The sequence below is a fragment of the Oryctolagus cuniculus genome, chromosome 1 (genome assembly GCF_964237555.1).
Source record: "Oryctolagus cuniculus chromosome 1, mOryCun1.1, whole genome shotgun sequence".
Lineage (NCBI taxonomy): Eukaryota > Metazoa > Chordata > Mammalia > Lagomorpha > Leporidae > Oryctolagus > Oryctolagus cuniculus.
The window spans coordinates 71,357,499-71,377,124 of NC_091432.1; the positions used below are offsets into that span (position 1 = coordinate 71,357,499).

Below are 19,626 nucleotides of genomic sequence, written 5' to 3' on the forward strand. Positions count from 1 at the left end.
TTTCTACTTTCATTTCTATTTTTTTGGTATATTCACTAAACATGCTGTATACCATTAAGTCTTTATAGCTTCATTTATGTTGTTTGTCTCTCTATAGTATCCAGTCTCAATGCTCATGTTGCATTGACCAAATACTTCAAGTTCCAACCACCAAATCTGTGAGTGCTTGACAAATTCCAGTTCTATTTAGTCTCTTCCTCTTCTTCTCCAGTGTTCTATGGGCATGTGTTTGCTGGGGAAATTAATTAAAGTAATATGATCTGAGTTCTCATAAGTCTCTGAACTTACCAAAAGTAAAACTCCAGGCTAGTGCTGTGGTGCAGTGGGTTAATGCCCTGTCCTGAAGCACCGGCATCCCATATGGGTGCTGGCTTGATTCCCTGCTGCTCCACTTCCCATCCAGCTCTCTGCTATGGCCTGGGAAAGCAGTACAAGATGGCCCAAGTCCTTGGACCCCTTCATCCACATGGGAGACCCGGAGGAGACTCCTGGCTCCTGGCTTCAACTAGGCGCAGCTCCGGCTGTTGTGGACAATTGGGGAGTGAACCATTGGATGGAAGACGTCTCTCTCTTTTTCTGCCTCTCCTCTCTCTGTGTAACTCTTTCAAATAAATAATCTTTTTTTTTTTCAATAAAGTAAAACTCTATCTTTACCACATCCTCATTTAAGAAAGAGACCCTGTTCCTAGGATAGTACCTGACCAAACAACAGTTGCTCTGTCAAGGATTTTTGAATAAATGGATAAATTTATAGGAACTCAGGTATATGGAAACAACACTAATATATATAGTAAATAGCAGCTAGTTAGAATTGAGGTTTTGCTTGTACTTGGGCATTTTTCAGATTCTACATAGTATCATCTTTTTATGACCCTTGTGAATAGAACCACCCCTTTTTGCAACCAAGGAACTGAAGCATAGATACATTGAATAACACACTGAAGCACACTAAGTTGCAAATTGGGGAATGAAACCCACACAGTTTGCTCCTTTAGATATACATACACCCACTGGTTCTGCTGCAAAGCCTTCCCACCCAGTGGAATCCGAAAGATGTGAGCAAAGTATGACTTGGCTACTCATTTTCTGTGTGATTCTGAGTGGCTTATTTAACCTTACCAAATCAATCTCTTGCATTGACAATGGAAGAAAATATAACAAAGTATAATTTGCAAGGCGGTTGTTATATTCAGATCAATTGTGCACATGAAGCTTCCATGCCTTTCTCTGGTGGTTTGCATGGCATGAATGGAGAAGCTGATTTATTGGCCAAGTTTATGCACACCTTGGTTAATTATGGTGCACTGAAGTATGCAGCTCCAAGTTGATACTTACGGAGTTTCTAAAATCCACCCCTATTTTCTTTCAATTCAGGTCAGCAGAAAGGACTTAAAGGTTTTTTCCCTCCTTTTTTCCCTCCACCTCGATCTCATTGTAAGAGGTCTATGTCACACTCATGCTGATGTCTTGTCCGTGCGTGCTCAATGACTCCCTGCACTAGAAAGTATTAACTGCTATTGGGGCAGGAGCCAGAAATGCATTGATAATTAATTAAAAAGTTGTCCAGATGGGAGGCAGAAAATAGTGAATGATAGAAGTATGTTATTTAGTTATTATTGACAACTAAGAATGATGCCTTCCATTTTTAACAATACTTAGAATTTATAGATCAGTTTATATGGGTACAAAGTTTTCCTTTCCATTTTGAATGGTGTCAGATCAATTAAAGATAAAGGTATGTTAGTGAAAACAGAAAATAATTAGCAGAAGACCCTGTCTCAAGACCAAATTTGGGCTGGTGCCGTGGCTCACTTGGTTAATCCTCTACCTGCGGCGCTGGCATCCCATATGGGCGCCGGGTTCCAGTCCCAGTTGCTCTTATTCCAATCCAGTTCTCTGCTGTGGCCCGGGAGGGCAGAGGAGGATGGTCCAAGTGCTTGGGTGCCTGCACCCGCGTGGGAGACCAGGAAGAAGCTCCTGGCTTCGGATCAGCATAGCTCTGGCCATAGCGGCCATTTAGGGGGTGAACCAACAGAAGGAAGACCTTTCTCTCTGTCTCTCTCTCTCACTGTCTACAACTCTACCTGTCAAATAAAAAATAAAACAAAAAAGACCAAAGTTTTCAAAGTTTGGTCCCTTCACTATACCTCACTGCCTTTCTAGGTATAAAGAGGTAGAAGTGCAATAAGTATTATTATAACAGTTGCCACCAGAATTCCCCTAAGTATGAAATCATAGGCAAAGAAACCTTGGAGATAAAAGTAACTTTCAGGAGATGAGGATCAATAGAGAAGCATGGAGAGAGACGAACTTTAAGGAACACCACAAGAAATAGACTTGTTCCCACTCATATTTTGGGTTTTGTTATTTGCTTATTTTAGTATCAACATGTGAGAAGAATAGTATTTTATATGGTCACAAATAGACTGACAGATACAAGGTTGTAAACCTGAATATGACTGACTTCAGAGATTTTGCAAATGTTATCTTTCTTCATCAACTTTCTGTTATAGTTTTCCATAAAGAAAGATAACTCAAAGAATCCACATACCCCCTGCGCTAAGGCAGAATGCAACCAGATGGCCCCAATAAAAAAAAAAAAAAAGACAAGTAGAAGAGATTAGTCTGCCCTGGGCAGTTTTTATGCTTCTGAAATAAATTTGTCAATATTCTAACTGACGATCAGGGTGATGAGCTTTCCCCAAACTTAATTTCATCTCCTGCTGTTTATACCAGAATGGAGATGCAGGTAACTGTTTTCGTTATAACATTAGTCTGAGGAATTGCCTCAGAACTCCCAAGGAGGAGTGGTGTTTTACAAATATTGTGGGTCTCATGTCTAGAAATGTGTGTTTGAATACTGTTTTTGAAGCTAAGAGCGAACATGAGTGATGCACTTTATCTCTACAAGCCTCAGTTGTCATTCCTGAAATCACTTCAAGTCTTCAACTAGAAATCACATGCTTGGAAATGTAAATAGAAGCCTTGGATCTGGGTCTTCCAGGTATTTATTTCAATTAGGTAATTAGCAGAATGATTTTTCAATTCACCCCACCACTACCCCTATAGGGATAGAGAAAGACTACTAGAGAACTTGTTTCCCAGACCAGGGTCTAACATCGGCACCTCCTGGGGAAATACAAAGAATCTACCTCAGAAAAACTCAATTTTGACTTCTGTCAGGTAAAGATCTGAACCTATGTTTCATCAGGCACTCTGTGTGTTCTAATTCACACCAAATTTTTAGGATCACAGATGAAGAAAGGTCACATAGTTCCTGAATTTGAATGTTTGAAGCCAAGTACAAAGAGTTGTAGGCAGAAACTTGAGGAGAGCTCACTCCAGCATTTCTCAACTACTATCCCTCTTTTTGAACCTAAGAAATATGCTTACTCTTAGTGTTTCATAAACAAGCATTAAATCACACCATAAAGAGTCCATAACACTGCTTTGATTTTCTTCTACTTATGTCCACCTAGAGAATCTTATATGCCTAAGGTACCTTGGCTTCTGTCACATTATCAAGAAAGTGACTTGTACACTCTGCACCCTCTGCACTGTGTCTGGAATCTTTCTCATTCCATATTCATTACCCCCTTTCATGATGCTAGAACCTATTGCTTGAGCTCTACTCCAGGCTTAAAATAACTCTCCAGATACCTATAGCCTTTCCCATTATCTATAGAAGCAATGCAAATTCAACCTGGGGGAATTTTATGAAATACTCGTCACCTACAAGGATGGCTTGGAAATACCCAGCTTCTTTTTTAAAAAAAAAATGTTTACATAAAGGTAACAAACTCCATGTAGTCCATACATAGTTTTAAGAACATAATGATACTTCAGACCCGACCCTCCCTTGCTCCCACCTGTCCTCTTCCTTCCTTTCTTGTTTTTCTTTTATTTTTTGCAATGACATACTTTTAATTTACTTATAATCACAGGCTTAACCTTCAACTAAATAAACAAATCAACAAGTAAGTAGAAAACCACTGTTCCTCAGGAGTACAGACAAGAGCTATAAATGATAATCACATTTGAAAATGTCAAATGCACTCATATACATTACAGTTCTTGTACTCTGTATATTAGTTACCACAAATCAGAGCAAGCAGGATAATTTCATTTGGGGACTGAGGATCAGAACACACAGAAGCTAAATAGAACTATTTTCTGCACCCTTTTTGAGGTTAGGCATGAAGTCAGTTATAATGAATATCTCTAAATGTACTTGGGAATTATGGATATGGATATTTCCAATGCCATATAGAGTAGCTTATTGGTGGCAGAGCCAGTCTCTCTTGAATGGATTTGTTTTCTGGATGAAAGCTGCTGATGAGTAAAAAGATCCAAAACCTGCCCCTGAAAAACCAATTTTGGCATTCATACAACCTCAAGAAGAAGCAACTCTAAAATCATATAATTATACCAAATATCACTTTGAACTGATGGTACATATGGCATTTCAGAAAAGAATGTATGAAAAGAAAGAAAATGACATTTTATGATCAAACACTCTTTACTACCTCTCTATACTGAATATCAACCTATAGTATTTTTGAAGTAGTATTTCCAATTGAAATGCACATCTTCAAATGGAGATAATTGCTCAGGTCATTCACTATGACCAAGTGGGTCATGGAGAGGAGCAATAGCTGTGTCTGACCTCCTTCTTCCAATATCCAGACAGGGAGATGGATGCCATAAGCACCATCCCATACGACAGATGATGACATCAAAATCACTAAAGAGAATGAGTTTGTAGCTTCAAGCCTCCCAGGAAAATGGGTTTGGGATCAGGATTCTCTGCTACAGTTGGTACAAAAATCTTGGATGTGCTTAGAAAATCTGTCCCCTGGGACTCTCCCTGTATGCACCTGTTGTTCACACCATGTGCGAGAGATCTTTTCTCTCTTTTGCTCTATTTTTTGTCTCTAGAATCAGAGCTAGGCATGCCCTCATTCACTGGGGCTCATACTTACCAGTTCTCCACTTTAAACACAAGTCACCGAGCCCTTCAGGATTCAGACTGGGGTCCTTTGAACATCACCCACCAAGTCAGACAACAGACCCTTCCTGTGACTGAATATGTCACGAGTTTCCCTCAGAGGCCTGTCACAATTCAGCTCAAATACTATCACATTCAGTGATCAGTTCTGTTGCCCAAAGATATTCTACATTCCATTTTCTTCTTTTGACATTTGTCTTTTAAAATATGAGAATATAACAGAACCTCAATGCTTTGTCAAAAGCCTATTATAGCCTTTTCTAATAAAAGGTGGAGAGATAAACCAAAAGGCAAAAAAAAAAAAAAAAATGACCAAAAATTCAGATTCCAATGCACTTTCTCTTGTAATATTGACCTTACCTTTTGTTTAAAGATTGCGTATTCCAACCATCTCTTCACTTCTTCAGATAAAGAGCTTCTGGCAAGAAAATGATGAATGGTTGTTACTTATTTGCCTCTAAGGACTGCATTTCAGAGCAATTCTAAGCATTTTTTAATCATTGACTTATGTCTTAGTACTACCAGTTCCCAAATTCAGTTCAATGCTTTTTGAAATTCTGGGAAAAATGGTGCAGGTACTGCCTTGGTTTATAGAAGATCAGGGTTTGTGTGGGTTAGGGAGAAGTGTTTAGCCTAATAGTTAAGAAGTCTGCATCCCACATCAAATTGCCTGGGTTTCATTCCTTGCTTTAGTTCATGACTCCAGCTTCTTGCTAATGTGGACCTTAGGAGGCAATGGTAATGGCTCAAGTAATTGGGTTCCTACCACCCACGTGGAAAATCTAGAAAATATTCTTTGTTCCCAACTTCAGTCTCAGTTCAGACACTGCTAAGTCCTAGCACAGCATTCAAACAATGCTGACATCTGGGGAATGAGCCAAAGAGTGGGAGAGAGCTATCTTGCTCTGACATTATCACGCTCTCTCCCTCTCAAATAAATAGCAATTTTTAAAAATTAAAAAAAAATGGAAATCCAGGCATTCATTCCTGCTTTGCTCTAAACTCAGTGTTAGCTCTTCATTTTTGGGATCTAAAAAGAACAAGTAAACAGATTTAAATGACAATGATGGTTGTAGGAGTGACATTGGGCAGTATAGTCCAATGAATGCTCATTAAATGCTTTAGAAATGAAGAAATGAAGAAAGGAAAGAAATATGGAAGCAAAGAAGGATGAGAGGAAGGAAAGGAAAGATGGAGGAAAGAAAGGAGGAGGGGAAGTGGTCAGGGATCTAGAAAAGAAGAGCTGAAATCCCTTAAAATTCTTTCAGCTAGCGAAACAGCACAGACCGTACATAATCTTTAATAACCATGTTCTATTGTAGCAGTTCTCAACCAAGCTTCACATTGGAATCACTTGAGTAGCCTAAAAAAATCTTGATGCCATAACTATATCCCAAGCCAATTAAGTCAGAACCTCTGAGGGTTGACCCCAAGCCTCCGTATGTTTTAAAAACTCCCCAGTTGTTCCAGTGTGCAGCCAAGGTTGAGAATCAGCTCTCTGTAGTCTGTGTGCCTTTGGAATCAATCTGTGCCTAATAAAAGGTTGCCATGGAAATTTATCCACCAGCTGGATGACAGTTGTCCAACCTCCAGGTTGCTAGCAAAACTAAAAATAACTAGTACTTTTCAATCATTGGGATTATAAAAGCTTTTATGATCTGCAACAAAATTAAAATGATTGTAATAGGACCTACCCTTCAGCTATATATACACCCATTCAGGTCCACTCACTGGACTCTTTAATCAGGCTGTGATTCTAGCTATAAACCAAATAACACCAAAAAAGCCACTGGATCCTTGCTTCACTGATAGGATCATTCTAAAAGTGCATTCAGCTGTTATTTTTTGATAAGTCATTCATGGAACAGCAGAGAGGATGTAGACAATAGGCTTATGAGTCTTCAGTGTATAGATTGTGCCATTTATTAGTTGCATGATATTATGCAAATTACTTAACTTGCAAATTACTTAAATGACAGGATCTGTTTCCTTATCTGTACAATGGGGACATTAATACTTTAATAAAAAATTTAATTACATGAAAAATATGTTATTTTGTAAATTGCAATTCTCATAGCATACAATTTTATAATAATAAAAGATAATTTTCTCTGGTGGCTGCAAAAATATAACATTTTAAGATTAAAGATAATTTATGTAAATATCTTTTCTTCATTCCATCAGGTCCTTAAATACCATCATCCTATGTGGGCTTTTTTCTCTCCAGAGTGGTATTTTTTAACAATAGTTTGAATCAAAATCCATATAGTTCTAGTTGTTGAGGACAATTTTCAATACTAGTTTTGTGAGGGAAAGACCCTGATAGTAAATGCCATGTCCCACCAAGATCCTCCTCAAGAATCCCTTGCACAATCTCCACACTGGGGTTTGCTGATTGAAATGTCTGGAATCATGTGTTCTGGTTGGGAGCTAACCATATCAGGGCATCTTAGCATTTGTTAAGCACCTCCTGCGTGTACTCCTGCAATTGAGAGACACACCTCATTGTGGTTACAGATGTTCTGCTACCTAAAAAAGCAAACTTGGAGACAGAGAAAAAGAGCAAAACAATTCATTTTCAATCTAATTAAAGTCGTAATAAACAGCCTCCTGGTGCTTAACCTTTTTTCCTCCCAAACCCTGATGTTTCAGTTGGATGCTCAGATCTGTAGCTTCGTTGAGGTTTTTCTTAATTGCCTTTCCATCACTAATGGGATTCACTTCATTATTACCTCTGCCAAAAGCTGCCTCCAACTTTCAGCCCCCATGCTGGGTCACTTAAATGCCAGTTTATAATGCATTTTCACTAAGTACTAAAATCACTCCACCTCAAAATTAAGGAGCTGAATGGGAGTGTGGCCCCACTTACTGGGAAACACTGATTAATTATGCTTATTTACACATCTACCAACTCTGTCTCCAAACCCCTTCCTCTCATTTGTTCCCTGTCTTCCCTATGTGCTTTCCTCAGTCCCTCTTTTCCTCCCTTCCCTGACTCCTCTGTCTTCATACACTGTCACTGTTCCTATCCACTCTCAGAGGATCCTCACAAAGACATCTCACCACCTCAGCCATGTCTACAACCACCACACCTCCATTTTACAGAGCAACTATTTTGCTGCTATATTTTATTTAACCCCAACAAAATTCTATGTGCTAGATTTAACAGAGCCCAATCTAAAGAGGCAAGAGATTGAAGGTTACGAGAGAAATTATTGTAGTGAAAGAACACCCTGTTGACACATGGAGACAGTAGAATTGGGACCCAGCTAGTAATAAAACCACAGAAACACGATCCAGAGAGCAGTGGGCACTGTCAGTAGGGATCACTCAGTGAATCAGTGGAAAGAGAAGTGCAGGAATCCAGACCCACTAGCCCCAAATGCTTTGTCCTTTTCACTACTCAAATAGCATTTTAAGCTAGGATGATTGGGGTCCAGTCAAAGAGAATTCATTGGAAGAGAAAACAGGTAGATATAGGGGCAGTATTATACCTAGTGTCAAGAAAAGGGCAGCCTGTTCTGGGTAGGCCTGTGGTCGCTTCTGTTGGTTTGTTAGCATTAAGACTGGCAGTTCAGTAAATTCTATTTTTTTTCTCTGTGAAGTAAGAGAAAGGACTTTTGATATGTGTAAACAGAAAGGGTGGGCTAGTAATGTTGAGGACATGATTTTTTTTTAATGATCGGTTTCTTACCACTGTCTGGCCCCTTGTCTACCAAGACTTGACTTACCCTATGTGTTCACACAGGCACATGTATGAGCATGACTGATTGTAAATAGAGACACCCCGAGAGATACTTATTGATACAACCCCTGCTAGTCCTTCAAGGGGTTTACAAATCATCTAGTTAAATGAGGCTCACAAATGAATATGTTTAAAAACTTACAATAGAAGTGGAAACCCTAAACAAATAATGGTCCCGCTTCAAGAACACATAAAATGCTGACTTTAGAAATGGTGATGATGAGGTTTTATTTTATTTTTTTTTAATTTAACTGACACTTGTATATGAGATGGGATGCTGGCATCCCAAGTGCTATCTTTTTTTTTTCCCAGAAAACTTTTAATTAAGGTATACAAACTTCTTTCATAAATACAATTTTAGTAACATAGTTATAGTGACTCGTCCCACAGTACCCACCCTCCCACTGCCAATCCCATCCTTCTTCCTCCTCCCTCTCCTATTCCCATTCTTATTTTTTACTTAGATCTATTTTCAATTAACTTTATACACAGAAGATAAGCTCTATACTAAGTAAAGAGTTCAACAAATAGTATGAAAAAAACTGTTCAATGGTTTTTTGATTTCTCTTTTGATTTCTTCTGTGACCCAGTATTCATTTAGGAGCATGTTATTCAGTCTCCATGTGTTTTCATACAATAAAGTGATTCCTGATTTGTTGATTTACAGCTTTGTTTCATTGTGGTCAGAGAAGATGCATGGTATGATTTTGATTTTTTTTTAATGTGCTGAGACTTGCATTATGGCCTGGCCTGTGGTCTGTCCTAGAGAAAATTCCATGCACTGGTGAAAAGAATGTGTATTCTGCAACAGTAGGATAAAAGTTCTATAGATATCCACCTGTTAGGTCCATTTGGTCTATGGTGTTGATTAATTGTTTTTTCCTTGCTGATTTTCTGTCTGACTGATGCGCCCATTGCTGAAAGTGGGGTATTGAAGTCCCTCATTACTACTGTATGGTAGTTTATGTCTCCTTTTAGAGCCAATAACTTTTCTTTTAAATAACCAGGCACTCTGTAATTAAGTGCTTATACATTTATTATAGTCACATCTTCCTGTTGAATTGATCCCATAATCATTGCATAGTGCCTTTCTTTGTCTGGTTTACAATTTTTGTGCTAAATTCTATTTTGTCTGATATTAGGTCTGATATTATTTGGTTTCTGTTAGCATGGAATATCTTTTTCCATCCTTTTGCTTTTGGTCTGCATGTATCTTTGTTGGTGAGATGTGTTTCTTGCAGGCAGCAAATAGATGCAATTTTTTTTCCCATTCAGCCAGTCTGTATCTTTCAACTGGAGAGTTGGGGTCATTTACATTCAATGTGACTATTGATAACTAATGACTTGGTATTGCCATTTTTCCATAAATCTTCCTATGGTTTGCTTTGGATTTCCTTTGTTCTTTTACTGGGAGATTTTCTGCCTTCACCATTTCATAGCGATGAACATGTTTCTCTGTGTAGCACATCCTTTAGCATCTTTTGTAAGGCTGGACAAGTGGTGATGAATTCTTTGAATTTCTGTTAGATATGGGAGGTCCTTATTTCACCTTCATTCATAAATGAGAGATTTGCAGGGTACAGTATTCTGTGTTGACAGTTTTTTTTTTTCTCTTAAGACTTGAAATATATCTTGCCACTCTATCCTAGCCTGTAGGGTTTCTGGTGAGAAGTCAGCTGTGAGTCTAATTGGAGATCCTCTGAAATTAATATGGGTTTTCTCTCATGTACATTTTAGAAAATTTTATGTTTTACTGTGGAGAATTTGACTACAATGTGTTGTGGTGAAGATTTTTTCTGGTCATGTCTATTAGAAGTTCTACATGTTCCCTGTACTTTGACACACATTTCTTTCTCCATATTGGGGAAATTTTCTGTAATTATTTCATTAAAAAGTACTTATAATACATTCTCTCTTTCTACACCTTTAGAAATCCTAAGACTCGTATGTTGGGTTGTTGATAGTGTACCATAAATCTCCAAAACTGTTTTCTAATTTTTCTAATTTCTTCTTTTCTTTTTTTGTTCTGACTGTAAAATTTCTAGAGATTTGTTTTCTAAGTTGGATAGTCTTTCTACTCCCTCACCAAAACTGTTGTTAAGGCTTTCCACCACGTTTCTAATTTGATCTGTTCAATTCTTCATTTCCAATATTTCATTTTGATTTCTCCTTAAAATCTCAATTTTCATGAGAAAAATTTTCTTTCAAATCGTATATGGATTTTTTAAGTTATGGATTTGCTTCTGATTACTTTTTTTTAAAGATTTCATTTATTTATTTGAGAGGTAGAGTTACAGACAGTGAGAGGGAGAGACAGAGAGAAAGGCCTTCCTTCTGTTGGTTCACTCCCTAGATGGCCACAAGGGCCAGAGCTATGCCGAATCAAAGCCAGGAGCCAGGAGCTTCTTCCCCGTCTCCCATGCAGGTGCAGGGACCCAAGCCCTTGGGCCACCTTCTCCTGCTTTCCCAGGCCATAGCAGGGAGCTGGATTGGAACAGGGGCAGCTGGGACTAGAACTGGCGCCCATATGGTACGCTGGCACCACAGGCAGAGGATTAACCTACTGCGCCATGGATCGGGCCCCCTGATTATTTCTAAGTATCTTATGATCAAGTTTTTAAGTTCTGTTTCAGGTATTTCTTCAATCTCCTCATTTTTCACATTCTAGTATTGAAGTGTTGTGTTCCTTTGGAAGTGTCATGTTGCCTCCCATTATTCTTGTTTCTTGAATTGCTAAATTTATTTTTAGGCATTTGTGGAGATTGTTTGTTTGTTTTTTCCTATGATGGCTTTTATCTTTGGACTATGCTTCTGTGGATTAGTGGAGTATCTGATCATTCAGTGAATACCTTGTGGCATGTGCTGGGTGTGGCCAGGGAGCTTTGTTCAGTGCTCCAGGGTGAGGGGAGTTTCTAAGGTGACACACAAATGGGGCATGGTAAACCTTTTTATTTTTTTATTTTTTAAATCAGAGGGGAGCTTTAATCTGCTTTGTTGGCATAGTCTGATGCATACCTCCCCTTCTCCAAGGAGACCAATGCCTGGTCACTAGCCCCAGTGGGTATAATATTCATTTGGGCTGCCGCAAGAACCACACAAAGGATCCACGCAGTCCTCAGTATGAGCATGGATCTGGCAGCAATGACCCCCCAGGGAATAAGGGAGCCCTGAACATGTAGAGCTGCCCACAGTGACTGCCCAAAGACCCAGCCACACCCTTCACCCTCACATGCAGCTACAGTGTTTTCAGAGTCTCAGCACACAGGGATCAAACAGTTATGAGCACCCAGCCGCCTGTCATTTCTCCCAGCCAGATTAGGCACCTCCTCTCAGCTTTTTGCAGGGTGTGTGAACAAGAGATGGTACAGCTATTATGTATGTCCAAAATGGCTCCTGCCCCCTGTTGGATAGTTACAGGATGCTGGGTGGCCAGGGAGAGAGAACCATTCCCTCCCTCTTGGTGGGCAAGTATTCTGTCCCCAAAAGGGCTCTAAGCTGGAATCATATCAGGTTCTCCCTACAGCTTTATCACCAATGACTTAAGCTGTTGCAGTCTGGTCTTAAGTCACTCTCCAAAGCTGGTGCTGAGGCTCTTGACTGCTTGGTCCTGAGTTGCATGCATCGACAGCCTCCATGCAGAGCCACAGTATCCCTTTAATTCGCGTGGCATTTCCTCTGCTGTCTTCTCTCTAACTCTTCCCTGAGATTGCACTCCCTCTATGTATTTTTTTTTTTAAACTATCTTCCCTATTCTTCCGTCTTGGTGCCTCTTGATGCAGGTATTTATTAAAGTCAATGATCAAGATTCCATGCTGGATACTGGATACATAATACTAAAGTATTATGGTACAGCGTGTGCTTGTGAGGAATTTTGATCAACACTGAACCAGGTTACCTTGTGGTAAACACTAAAATGAGAGCTCACAGGGAGGAATCTTATCCATTTTCACAAAGGAAGTCTAAGCTGAAACATAGGGGACAAATCAGAATTAGCTGTGTGTGACCATTGTTTCTGTTCTGCTTCTCCTTTCTTATCCATTTTCTGTCTCAGATGGCCAGCTGCTCTATTTCCTGCGCATGGTATCTGTAGAATGCACCATGAATGCTTCCTTGTCTTCTGGCTTCTGGTTGAGCTTGGCCAGTGGGAAATACAGGAAATAAGAGGGTGGATGAAGAAATTGGGTGTTTGTTCCTTGCTGCCTCCCTGCTGGATATCATATCTCTATCAGGTCTGCTTCCTCATGACCATAACCCATGCCAGGTGGCCTCTTCTCTGGGCTTCTGAATTCTGATTCTCAACTGAATCCAGAATATTTGGGGCTAGCAATATAAAAACTTCCAAAATTGATAGTTTCTGAAGGTCTCATGGGACTTTTCTTTTCATCATCCTTGTCTTGTTTGCTCTAACCTGCCCATGCCCGTGTAGGTGGTACTTGTACATTAAATATTTTAATTTGAACAATTAGTGTTCAGTTTTGTTTCCTGTTAGAAAGCCAGCTGATGCATCAAGTGAAGAAAGAGTAAGCTATGTGTAGGGAAGAAGGGTAAATATTTATGGAGCAGCACCTTGTTCAGTGTGGAAGGAGTATAGTATGAAATTAAGGTAGAAAAAATTGATACTAAAGAGGAAAATCAGAACACAAAGGATTATACAAAGGAGTTCCTATGGAATAATGTAGAAAAATGAGTATATTAAATAAATAATCAAAAAAAGATTTTAAATTACCTACATTGTAATTACGTTATACCTAGGGGAAATAATATAATTAAATACATCAAAATAACAACTGTGCTTCAGGGATTCTTCAATATAGGGAATTGTGTCTCTTCTCTATTTGGCAAGATTTCAGAAGTGGCTAACACTATTTGTGCTCGTATATGGTTTATCCTTTGGAATTCCCTTGAGAACACTGGATGGAATGCATTTCCCTGACTGGTTTATAGCCTTCTTCATGGATCCTATGTTTCTGTCCAAATGGGCAGCCACAATTCTCCAGATCAGACCCCCTGATGGGTTGTGGGTAGGGGAGACTTCCCAGTGAAGTTGCAGGAGGATAAATTTTTTCCCATATAATGACTAGCTGTAGTAGGGAAAAAAGTTATTTAAAAACATGACTGCTTTACAAAGAATCCCGAAGATAGGATCATTTCTTAAGAAGCTAATCCTACGTAAGTAATTTTTGAGCATATTCATAGGATAGGAGTCCATAGAACATTGGTGTGTAGCACAGACAGAAGATCAACTGTGAGATGGAGTAGCAGCAGCAGACAATGTTCAATCCAATTCAGTAGAGAAAGATGATGTTTTAATCAAAGGCCTTCCTTATGACTACTCCACTTAACTTGAAACTGCAGTAATAATAATGACCATAAGAACAATAAATTACTGATTCCTTGAATTTAAAAAATCATTTTGTTTGGGGAAAAACAAAAACAAAAATAAAATAAACATCTTATGATCCATGTGCATATCCAATCCAGCTATATTTCTCTGTGCTTGAAAAGTTGCTTTTAATTTTGATAATGTACCTTGCAACTGATGGTATCTAAATAGTCAAGGAATTCTTATGTGTCCAACATAGTGCTAAGCCCTGTACATACATTTCTCTGAATTTCCACAATTCTGTGAGATAGACAGCATTGTTATTGTTATTTTATGGTGGAATGGCTGATGCTGTAATTGAAAATAAAGCATGTGCAGAAGACTAGCAGTGGCAGAGTTGAGAAGGCAACCCTAGTTCATCCAACTCTATCATTTATGCCTCAACCACTTTCACCATTGACTGTAAGATAGATAGCTTCACACCTGAATAACACACATAAAGGTCCTTGTTCTTTTCTATTCTCACCAGTTGTCCTTATATTAAACATTTACAGAGCTGTTCATAAAAAGGCACAAGTTTGTGGACTGATGGGTGATGATTTGAATTTCCTGATGCTGATCTGTCATTGTGTTCGGATCTTATGCATTAATTGTTATGAATTTGGCTAATGGGAATCTATCTCAGAGAGAAGCATTTTCATATACAATGTACAATGTACTCAGCTAGGTTCCTCTTGGAACATGCCTACACCTACCCCTAGCTTTGGACATCTCCTTAGAGCCCTACATTTCCAGTCGCACCGTGTATTGTACTTGACCTGGCCAAAGGGAAAGAATATCTATGAGTAAGAGGGACATGTGAATCAAGCTGACTTGTAAGCATGCTGCGAAATGTAAGCAGGGATAGAATACCATAAAAAGAGATGTTTCCCGAAAATGAGAAAAACCAGAGGACATCTCCCAATGTAGTGGACATCTGTAACAGTCAGGGATCATGAGTCAGTGTCCAAACTTCAGAGCCTTAGATTCCAGCCCCATGTAGTAGCAACCAAGGTTCCTGCTGCAGCAGAGAGGGTGAAGTCTTTGATGGCAACAGCTGACTGCTGGGAACTAACTCTGCCATCTGTCTTCCTGTGGATTTTCTTGTCTCTGCCAGGACTCTGTCTGTGTGGTCAGCCTAGCTGGCAGACAGGCTCCATCTCATAGTCATTTAGCCACAAGTGAACAATGCACATTGATATGTCTCAATAACATCACTGTGGCAATCACACATTGCAGGAAGGATGAGCACTAGACCAACTCCTGCAAAAAGCAGCACAAATCAGCAGGGGTCATGAGTCAGGCTTACTGGGATTCAACTCACAACTCTTACACTGACTCCATGATCTACTTGTTTTAATTCTATCATCTCTATAAGCATCAATGTTAGATATATGTAAGCAACAAGTGTTACCTTCCCCAATAAGTTCTTCCACTCAACTCATTCTCACTTCTTACATGAGAAAATCAATATCCAAGTAAGAGAACTGCTTTTCAAAGTCACAAAATTGTTTTTTATTAATGGTGATGCAATAGAAACAAACTGAATTTAGAATTGGTGGAACTAGCCTGGAAAGAAATTTTTACACATGTAAGTGACATTGAGATAGCTACTTCTCTAAGCTTCAGTTTACTCAAGGATATAAGGCCATACCAGTGATGCTCTTCCTAGATCTCCAGCATGCTCTTATTTTGTGTACCATTAAGAAAGTTAAGGAGTCTAATCAATGATACCTACATAAATCTGGGGTACCAATGAATTATGCCCTCAGTGTGAGGGAAATAATGAGACATTTGGGAATGTACATGTTACAGTCTTGGTGATGAGGAAAGCTGTCTTAAGAGCTTAAACTACAAGCATTCAAACCAGCTTGGTTCAATGTCAGTGTATCAGATCCTCCTCAAAAAACGAGAATCCCAAGAGTACACTGAGGCAGAAATTTAAAGTGGACTCAGGTTAACAATATCTCTAAATGATGAGTGGAAGAAAACCTCTTTGGGAAGTATCATTATGCTCTTAAAACTGCATATATGTGATACATGAAATTTTTTCCCTTTATACAAATAAAATAAAAAGGAAAAATTTTAATAATAGCCCATAGAGATTTAGCCACTATAGATTCATTCCATGTTTGAAAAAGTTAAAATACAGAAAGACATACATTTTAAAAATTTATGGCATATGATAGATATAGTGCCCTTGTTATATGATTTTAATAAATTATATACCTTTGTACATTTACACACATCATGTCACAGATAACATAGTGCCAAGCAATGAATATTGGCTTTAGCAACCAGTTCTTTCTCTTCTAACCATGTGGCCTTGGGTGAACCACTTAACAGGAGGATGAGAACTATAGTAGGTGCTCTCTACTTTTTTTTGACTGAGTCATTTTAGCTTAGCTCATGTGTCTTTATTTATTCTTGATTATTTACTTATGTTTCAAGTTCAAATTAACGTACTTTTAATAGTATGCAGCATGGCCCACCACATTCTAATAGATGTTTCTGAAAAGTTAGGTAAAATCAAATTTAAGAAATTCCTTTTCATCAGCTGTAATTTCTATTCCAATTGCCTGATTTTTTTTTTCATTATCTCCTTTAGCATTGAAATGTATCACTATGCCAACACTCCTGTGATGCGAAATGTAGCTCTGGACAAAGAAGGCAGAGGAATCCCAGAAGAAGCCATTTCTCCATGTCAAGATTCTATTAATGAGGATGGTAATCAGCTTGCAACCTTTGTTTTCATGCCTCAGTGAGAGATTTCATAAGGGATTAATTCATTAAAGATCATAAAAGAGGCATAGCTACTTTTCTTATTCATACTAATTAGGGAAGGACAAAAGGGCTTTCTGAGGGTAGTGGAGAGTATGGAGGAAGAGCAAAAATCAGCCTCTACTGAAGAACCAGAGGCTACCTGTCTTTTCACTACTCCACTATTTCCTCTGATACTCTCTGCTTTCCAGCTTCCTTACCCAGGTGGAGTGACAGAAGTAAAAGCAGCACGTGAAAGCAGAATTAGACTTTTGCAAGAAATCACTTTCAGAGGGACTAATGTCAAAATCTCTCAACCCCAAGTGATCAATTTCAGTTCACAATTGATCATAATGAAAGGACTAAGAGTCAAAGGGAGCACATAAACAAGTCTAGTACCTGCTAATGCTAACCGATAGAATAAATAAAGGGGAGAGTGATCCAACATGGGAAGCGAGATACTCAGCAGACTCATAGAATGGCGGATGTCCTAAATAGCACTCTGACCTCAGAATCAGCCCTAAAGGTATTCCGATCTGGCTGAAAAGCCCATGAGAGTATTTCAGGCATGGAAAGCCAAGACACTCTGGGGGGGAAAAAAAACCTAAATGAAAGATCTCTGTGAGTGAGATCCCAGTGGAAAGAACAGGTCTTCAAAGAAGGAAGTACCTTTCTCTGAAGGGAGGAGAGAACCTCCACTTTGACTATGACCTTGTCTAAACAAGATAAGAGTCGGAGAACTCAAGGGGCTTCCATAGCCTTGGAAACTCATGACTGGAGCATGGGGAGATTACTGAGGCCATAAACAAGAGTGTCAATTAGTAAAGTCAACAACAGGAGTCACTGTGCACTTACTCCTCATGTAGGATCTCTGTTCTTAGCGTGCTGTACATTGAGACTTAATGCTATAACGAGTACTCAAACAGTATATTTCACTTTGTGTTTCTATGGGGGTGCAAACTGTTGAAATCTTTACTTAATGTATACTAAACTGATCTTCTGTAAAAAAAAGAAAAAAAAAAAGAAGAAGGAATTATCAGTTCCCAACTTGACTCTCACTGGGATTAAACATGACAATAGGTCTGATCTGATTTCATCATTTAAAAATCATCTATTATTTTTCACTTTATGTTTCTGTGTGGGAGCAAACTGTTGAAATCTTTACTTAATATATGCTAAACTGATCTTCTGTAGATAAAGAGAATCGAAAATGAATCTTGATGTGAATGGAAGGGGAGAGGGAGTGGGAGAGGGGAGGGTTGCGGGTGGGAGGGACGTTATGAGGGGGAAGCCATTGTAATCCATAAGCTGTACTTTGGAAATTTATATTCATTAAATAAAAGTTTAAAAAAAAATCTCTCAACAAATCATATGTAAGAAAACATGAAAGAATTCATCTGAAAGCCAGATCCTGGGCAGAAAAGAGACTAATAAGTAAATATAATGGGAGGGTAAAAATGCATATTTATTCATTTATTCAACTGGCAACAATTTATGGAACACAATCCAGATACCATATATTGTGGTAGGCTTGGAGGGAGGGGTAGAATCCCTGTGACTCTTGTTGGGCACTGACAGGCTACTAAACAACGCACAGTGGGGAAGGAGGTCAGGCTTCCTTTTTCATCTCCTTCTTCCTTGCCTCTACCTCTCCCTCTTTGTCATCTTCGAATAAATGAGTATATCAAATCCTTTCATCCATATTTCCCTCTCACTGTTCCTTCCTTCTCTTTCCCTCCTGTATCAGTTGAGCAAATATTGCATTGTACGAGGTGTAGGCACAAAGGTAAGCATAGCTCTCAAGGAAATCTATACTACTTGAGCTTCACATTTTTTACTCTAGTACGTGCTACAAGGTCTTACTCATAGCAGGTGCTCAACATATCTGTGTCAAAAATTCTAGCGACAGGGATGGTTTAATGAATTTTTTTTTCTCCTGTGTTGTGTACTTTTTAAAAAATCTTTGATGTGAATGCTACTCAGTTATTATTTATTTTAATATAATATCAATAGTTCAAGAAGTTTAGAGTAAGAAAATGTCAAGTGATTGTTTATTTCCCTAAATATGATGATTACTAAATTTTCTTTTAAAAGAAGTTGAATATTTAAAATATTTCTTGATACTGACCCTGGAAAGAAAATTAGTTTTTAATTTGGATGTTGTTGAACAAAAATATTTTCAAAAAATCCAGCCATATGTCATGTTCCATCTGAAAGCTTGTTTATGAAGTGTCTTGGTGACTAAGTCTATGCAAGGTACATAAGAACTAGTTTTTGAAAATATAAAGTTAAGGCAGTGATCTTAGTGTGATCTTTGTGTTTGATACTCTTAACGGCTACTTCTTTCTCACTCAGTGGAGTTAACTCTCTGTCTGCTCCACTGCTCAGGGACTTCAGAAGAATAAGGAAGAGGTAATGTGCGTAAGCATTCAGAACTATACCCGCATCATAATTAGGATTTTTATTACAGGGCTTCTGTGACAATAAACAAGAACAATGAGAGAAAAGCCTTTAATCTTACTCACATTCCCTGCTCTGATTTAGGACCAAATTGAAAATAATTCACAGTTGGACAGAGTGTGAGGCCACCGTCTGAAATTCCATGATTACATATCTTGAAAGTGGTTTCATCTTTGAGGTTCCTTCTAATAAATTTTAAATACTCTTGCCTGGTTGTGGAAGTGACATAATGAGAAGGGACTCACTCACCTTCAGTGGAAACCCACTTAGCAACTCTGGAACCCTGGGCAA

At 38.6% G+C, this 19,626-nt stretch overlaps 1 protein-coding gene across 5 annotated transcripts in view; it reads right to left on the reverse strand.

Annotated features, from left to right (window-relative positions):
- The window catches only part of TENM4 (teneurin transmembrane protein 4), a 2,118,216-nt gene that overhangs the window by 1,642,755 nt on the left and 455,835 nt on the right, over positions 1-19,626 (reverse strand). For all 5 annotated transcript variants that reach the window (XM_051821885.2, XM_051821866.2, XM_051821785.2 and 2 more), the window contains exon 3: positions 5,369-5,426. The gene's annotated coding sequence lies outside the window, so the exon portion shown is untranslated. The remainder of the gene's footprint in view (positions 1-5,368; positions 5,427-19,626) is intronic.